The following is a 6,850-nucleotide window of genomic DNA, read 5'->3' on the forward strand; positions in this document are numbered from 1 at the left end:
CGGCCCCTGCTCGAAATTTTTCAAAGTCCAGAATGCCTAGTTCTCCCAGCCTGTGTTAATACACATGTTAATTTAACATGTAAAATTACCAAGGATTATTATCCCGGCCGCAGAGGCCTCGGTCGCCGCCAGAAATTTCTGGCTCCCCGCTCAATGTATTGCAGAGTCCCGCAGGCTTGCTTCTCCAAGCCTGTGTTAATACACATGTTAATTTAACATGTAAAATTACAGAGGATTATTTCCCCGGCCGCGGAGGCCACGGTCGCCGCCAGAATTTTCTGGCTGCCCGCTCAATGTATTGCAGAGTCCCGCAGGCTTGCTTCTCCAAGCCTGTGTTAATACACATGTTAATTTAACATGCAAAATCACCAATGACAAATTCCTCGGCCGCGGAGGCCTCGATCGCCGGGAAAATGTTCTGGCTCCCTGCTCGAATTTTTTTTCTAAGTCCCGATTCGCTATTACAGGCTGGCGCACGGAGTCCGAGGGGCGTAAATATGCCGGGTAGTGGTGCCTTCCGTCGCCGAGACATTTTACAATTGCCTGGGAGCAGTATTTAACATGTTAATTTTTTCCCCTCGGGACACCACTACCCCCTATATAACCCAAAATGGGCCTTGCCAAGGGGGCGCGCAACGCCCGAGCGCGGGCGTTTTTCCCGGCCGCCGAGGCCTCCATCGCCGGGAGAATGTCTTCAGCTATTTGCTAGATTTCCCGATTCGCCCCGCACGGCAAACAACCACGAACGAGGTGGTTTTCGAGAGTTCTCCCGGCCGCAGAGGCCTCGGTCGCCGGGAGAATTTCTCGGGCCCCTGCTCGAAATTTTTCTAAGTCCAGAATGCCTGCATCTCCCAGCCTGTGTTAAAACACATGTTAATTTAACATGTAAAATTACCAATGACCATTTCCTCGGCCGCAGAGGCCTCGGTCGCAGCCAGAATTTTCTGGCTCCCTGCTCAATATATTGCAGAGTCCCGCATGCTTGCTTCTCCCAGCCTGTGTTAATACACATGGTTATTTAACATGTAAAATTACCGAGGATTATTTCCCTGGCCGCAGAGGCCGCGGTCGCCGCCAGAATTTTCTGGCTCCCCGCTCAATGTATTGCAGAGTCCCGCAGGCTTGCTTCTCCAAGCCTGTGTTAATACACATGTTAATTTAACATGTAAAATTACCGAGGATTATTTCCCCGGCCGCGGAGGCCTCGGTCGCCGCCAGAATTTTCTGGCTCCCCGCTCAATATATTGCAGCGACCCGCAGGCTTGCTTCTCCCAGCCTGTGTTAATACACATGTTAATTTAACATGTAAAATTACCGAGGATTATTTCCCCGGCCGCGGAGGCCTCGGTCGCCGCCAGAATTTTCTGGCTCCCGGCTCAATATATTACAGAGTCCCGCAGGCCTGTCTCCAGTGGAATACACACAGTCCGAGAGCCGAAAATTTGCCGGCGTGTGGAGGCCTCGGTCGCCAACAGATTGCCATAGGCTCTGGCTGCAATATTTACCGTGTATTTTTTCCCTCCAGAGACACCACTACCCCCTATATAACCCAAAATGGGCCTTGCGGCGGGTACACGCGGAGCCCGAGCGCCGAAGTTCTCCCGGCCGCGGAGGCCTCGGTCGCCGGGAGAATTTCTCCGGCCCCTGCTCGAAATTTTTCAAAGTCCAGAATGCCTGCTTCTCCCAGCCTGTGTTAATACACATGTTAATTTAACATGTAAAATTACCGAGGATTATTTCCCCGGCCGCGGAGGCCTCGGTCGCCGCCAGAATTTTCTGGCTCCCCGCTCAATGTATTGCAGAGTCCCGCAGGCTTGCTTCTCCCAGCCTGTGTTAATACACATGATAATTTAACATGTAAAATCATTGAGGACCATTTCCTCGGCCGCGGAGGCCTCGGTCGCCGCCAGAATTTTCTGGCTCCCCGCTCAATGTATTGCAGAGTCCCGCAGGCTTGCTTCTCCCAGCCTGTGTTAATACACATGTTAATTTAACATGTAAAATCAACAAGGACCATTTCCTCGGCCGCGGAGGCCTCGGTCGCCGCCAGAATTTTCTGGCTGCCCGCTCCCCATTGGTAGACGCGGAGCCCGAGCGCCGAGAGTTCTCCCGGCCGCGGAGGCCTCGGTCGCCGGGAGAATTTCTCCGGCCCCTGCTCGAAATTTTTCAAAGTCCAGAATGCCTGCTTCTCCCAGCATGTGTTAATACACATGTTAATTTAACATGTAATATTACCAATGACCTTTTCCTCGGCCGCGGAGGCCTCGGTCGCCGCCAGAATTTTCTGGCTGCCCGCTCCCCATGGGTAGACGCGCTGCCCGAGCGCCGAGAGTTCTCCCGGCCGCGGAGGCCTCGGTCGCCGGGAGAATTTCTCCGGCCCCTGCTCGAAATTTTTCAAAGTCCAGAATGCCTAGTTCTCCCAGCCTGTGTTAATACACATGTTAATTTAACATGTAAAATTACCAAGGATTATTATCCCGGCCGCAGAGGCCTCGGTCGCCGCCAGAAATTTCTGGCTCCCCGCTCAATGTATTGCAGAGTCCCGCAGGCTTGCTTCTCCAAGCCTGTGTTAATACACATGTTAATTTAACATGTAAAATTACCGAGGATTATTTCCCCGGCCGCGGAGGCCTCGGTCGCCGCCAGAAATTTCTGGCTCCCCGCTCAATATATTGCAGCGACCCGCAGGCTTGCTTCTCCCAGCCTGTGTTAATACACATGTTAATTTAACATGTAAAATCACCAAGGACCATTTCCTCGGCCGCGGAGGCCTCGGTCGCCGCCAGAATTTTCTGGCTGCCCGCTCCCCATGTGTAGACGCGGAGCCCGAGCGCCGAGAGTTCTCCCGGCCGCGGAGGCCTCGGTCGCCGCCAGAATTTTCTGGCTCCCCGCTCAATGTATTGCAGAGTCCCGCAGGCTTGCTTCTCCAAGCCTGTGTTAATACACATGTTAATTTAACATGCAAAATCACCAATGACAATTTCCTCGGCCGCGGAGGCCTCCATCGCCGGGAGAATTTTCTGGCTCTCTGCTCGAATTTTTTCTAAGTCCCGATTCGCTATTACAGGCTGGCGCACGGAGTCCGAGGGGCGGAAATATGCCGGGTAGTGGTGCCTTCCGTCGCCGAGACATTTTACAATTGCCTGGGAGCAGTATTTAACATGTTAATTTTTTCCCCCTCGGGACACCACTACCCCCTATATAACCCAAAATGGGCCATGCAATGGGTGCCCACAACGCCCGAGCGCGGGCATTTTTCCCGGGCGCCGAGGCCTCGATCGCCGGGAGAATGTCTCCAGCTATTTGCATGATGTCCCGATTCGCCCCACAAGGCGAACAACCACGAACGAGGTGGTTTTCGTTCGTGGTTGTTTTCGTTCGTGGTTGTTTACCGTTCGTGGTTGTTTTCATTCGTGGTTGTTGTGCGTTCGTGGTTGTTGTCGTTCGGGGTTGTTTTCCGTTCGTGGTTGTTGTCGTTCGTGGTTGTTGTCGTTCGTGGTTGTTGTCGTTCGTGGTTGTTTTCCGTTCGTGGTTGTTTTACGTTCGTGGTTGTTTTCGAGGCAATTGGTACTTTGAAAATTTCAATCGGTTAGCTAGAAAAAATTCTCCCGGCGGTGATTGCCTTGATCGCCGGGAGAATTTTCTGGCTCCCCGATAAAATTTTTTCCAAGTCCCGATTCGCTCTTACAAGCTGGCGCACGGAGTCCGAGGGGCGGGAATTCGCCGGGTAGTGGTGCGTTCCGTCGCCGAGACATTTTCCTATTGCCTGGAAGCAGTATTTAACATGTTAATTTTTTCCCCCTCGGGACACCACTACCCCCTATATAACACAAAATGGGCCTTGCCGCGGGTACACCCGGAGCCCGAGCGCCGAGAGTTCTCCCGGCCGCAGAGGCCTCGGTCGCCGGGAGAATTTCTCCGGCCCCTGCTCGAAATTTTCCAAAGTCCAGAATGCCTGCTTCTCCCAGCCTGTGTTAATACACATGTTAATTTAACATGTAAAATTACCAAGGACCATTTCCTCGGCCGCGGAGGCCTCGGTCGCCGCCAGAATTTTCTGGCTGCCCGCTCCCCATGGGTAGACGCGGAGCCCGAGCGCCGAGAGTTCTCCCGGCCGCGGAGGCCTCGGTCGCCGGGAGAATTTCTCCGGCCCCTGCTCGAAATTTTTCAAAGTCCAGAATGCCTGCTTCTCCCAGCATGTGTTAATACACATGTTAATTTAACATGTAATATTACCAATGACCTTTTCCTCGGCCGCGGAGGCCTCGGTCGCCGCCAGAATTTTCTGGCTGCCCGCTCCCCATGGGTAGACGCGGAGCCCGAGCGCCGAGAGTTCTCCCGGCCGCGGAGGCCTCGGTCGCCGGGAGAATTTCTCCGGCCCCTGCTCGAAATTTTTCAAAGTCCAGAATGCCTAGTTCTCCCAGCCTGTGTTAATACACATGTTAATTTAACATGTAAAATTAACAAGGATTATTATCCCGGCCGCAGAGGCCTCGGTCGCCGCCAGAAATTTCTGGCTCCCCGCTCAATGTATTGCAGAGTCCCGCAGGCTTGCTTCTCCAAGCCTGTGTTAATACACATGTTAATTTAACATGTAAAATTACAGAGGATTATTTCCCCGGCCGCGGAGGCCTCGGTCGCCGCCAGAATTTTCTGGCTGCCCGCTCAATGTATTGCAGAGTCCCGCAGGCTTGCTTCTCCAAGCCTGTGTTAATACACATGTTAATGTAACATGCAAAATCACCAATGACAAATTCCTCGGCCGCGGAGGCCTCGATCGCCGGGAAAATGTTCTGGCTCCCTGCTCGAATTTTTTTTCTAAGTCCCGATTCGCTATTACAGGCTGGCGCACGGAGTCCGAGGGGCGTAAATATGCCGGGTAGTGGTGCCTTCCGTCGCCGAGACATTTTACAATTGCCTGGGAGCAGTATTTAACATGTTAATTTTTTCCCCTCGGGACACCACTACCCCCTATATAACCCAAAATGGGCCTTGCCAAGGGGGCGCGCAACGCCCGAGCGCGGGCGTTTTTCCCGGCCGCCGAGGCCTCCATCGCCGGGAGAATGTCTTCAGCTATTTGCTAGATTTCCCGATTCGCCCCGCACGGCAAACAACCACGAACGAGGTGGTTTTCGAGAGTTCTTCCGGCCGCGGAGGCCTCGGCCGCCGGGAGAATTTCTCCGGCCCCTGTTCGAAATTTTTCTAAGACCAGAATGCCTGCATCTCCCAGCCTGTGTTAATACACATGTTAATTTAACATGTAAAATCACCAAGGACCATTTCCTCGGCCGCGGAGGCCTCGGTCGCCGCCAGAATTTTCTGGCTGCCCGCTCCCCATGGGTAGACGCGGAGCCCGAGCGCCGAGAGTTCTCCCGGCCGCGGAGGCCTCGGTCGCCGGGAGAATTTCTGCGGCCCCTGCTCGAAATTTTTCAAAGTCCAGAATGCCTGCTTCTCCCAGCATGTGTTAATACACATGTTAATTTAACATGTAATATTACCAATGACCTTTTCCTCGGCCGCGGAGGCCTCGGTCGCCGCCAGAATTTTCTGGCTGCCCGCTCCCCATGGGTAGACGCGGAGCCCGAGCGCCGAGAGTTCTCCCGGCCGCGGAGGCCTCGGTCGCCGGGAGAATTTCTCCGGCCCCTGCTCGAAATTTTTCAAAGTCCAGAATGCCTGCTTCTCCCAGCATGTGTTAATACACATGTTAATTTAACATGTAAAATTACCAAGGATTATTATCCCGGCCGCGGAGGCCTCGGTCGCCGCCAGAATTTTCTGGCTCCCCGCTCAATATATTGCAGAGTCCCGCAGGCTTGCTTCTCCCAGCCAGTGTTAATACACATGTTAATTTAACATGTAAAATCACCGATGACCATTTCCTCGGCCGCGGAGGTCTCGGTCACCGCCAGAATTTTCTGGCTCCCTGCTCGAATTTTTTCTAAGTCCCGATTCGCTATTATAGGCTGGCGCACGGATTCCGAGGGGCGGGAATTCGCCGGGTAGTGGTGCCTTCCGTCGCCGAGACATTTCTCTATTGCCTGGAAGCTGTATTTAACATGTTAATTTTTACCCCTCGGGACACCACTACCCCCTATATAACCCAAAATGGACCTTGCCGCGGGTACACGCGGAGCCCGAGCGCCGAGAGTTCTCCCGGCCGCGGAGGCCTCGGTCGCCGCCAGAATTTTCTGGCTCCCCGCTCAATGTATTGCAGAGTCCCGCAGGCTTGCTTCTCCAAGCCTGTGTTAATACACATGTTAATTTAACATGCAAAATCACCAATGACAATTTCCTCGGCCGCGGAGGCCTCCATCGCCGGGAGAATTTTCTGGCTCTCTGCTCGAATTTTTTCTAAGTCCCGATTCGCTATTACAGGCTGGCGCACGGAGTCCGAGGGGCGGAAATATGCCGGGTAGTGGTGCCTTCCGTCGCCGAGACATTTCTCTATTGCCTGGAAGCTGTATTTAACATGTTAATTTTTTCCCCTCGGGACACACCACTACCCCCTATATAACCCAAAATGGGCCTTGCCATGGGTGCGCGCAACGCCCAAACGCGCGCGTTTTTCCCGGCCGCCGAGGCCTCGATCGCCGGGAGAATGTCTCCAGCTATTTGCTTGATTTCCCGATTCGCCCCGCACGGCAAACAACCACGAACGAAAACAACCACGAATAGAGCAAAATTGCTATTTCTCAAGAACTTCTGTGTGGACGTGGCTGCTGCTTCTGCCACAGCTTCTCGGAAGGAAAATACGTCATTACTGATCCAAGCTAATATATTTTTACTGAATATATTAAAAAAAAAAAAAAAGTTAAAAAAAAAAAAACACTGTTTCTATGGAAAACAAAAT

The sequence above is a fragment of the Bacillus rossius genome, unplaced genomic scaffold, assembly GCF_032445375.1.
Source record: "Bacillus rossius redtenbacheri isolate Brsri unplaced genomic scaffold, Brsri_v3 Brsri_v3_scf248, whole genome shotgun sequence".
Lineage (NCBI taxonomy): Eukaryota > Metazoa > Arthropoda > Insecta > Phasmatodea > Bacillidae > Bacillus > Bacillus rossius.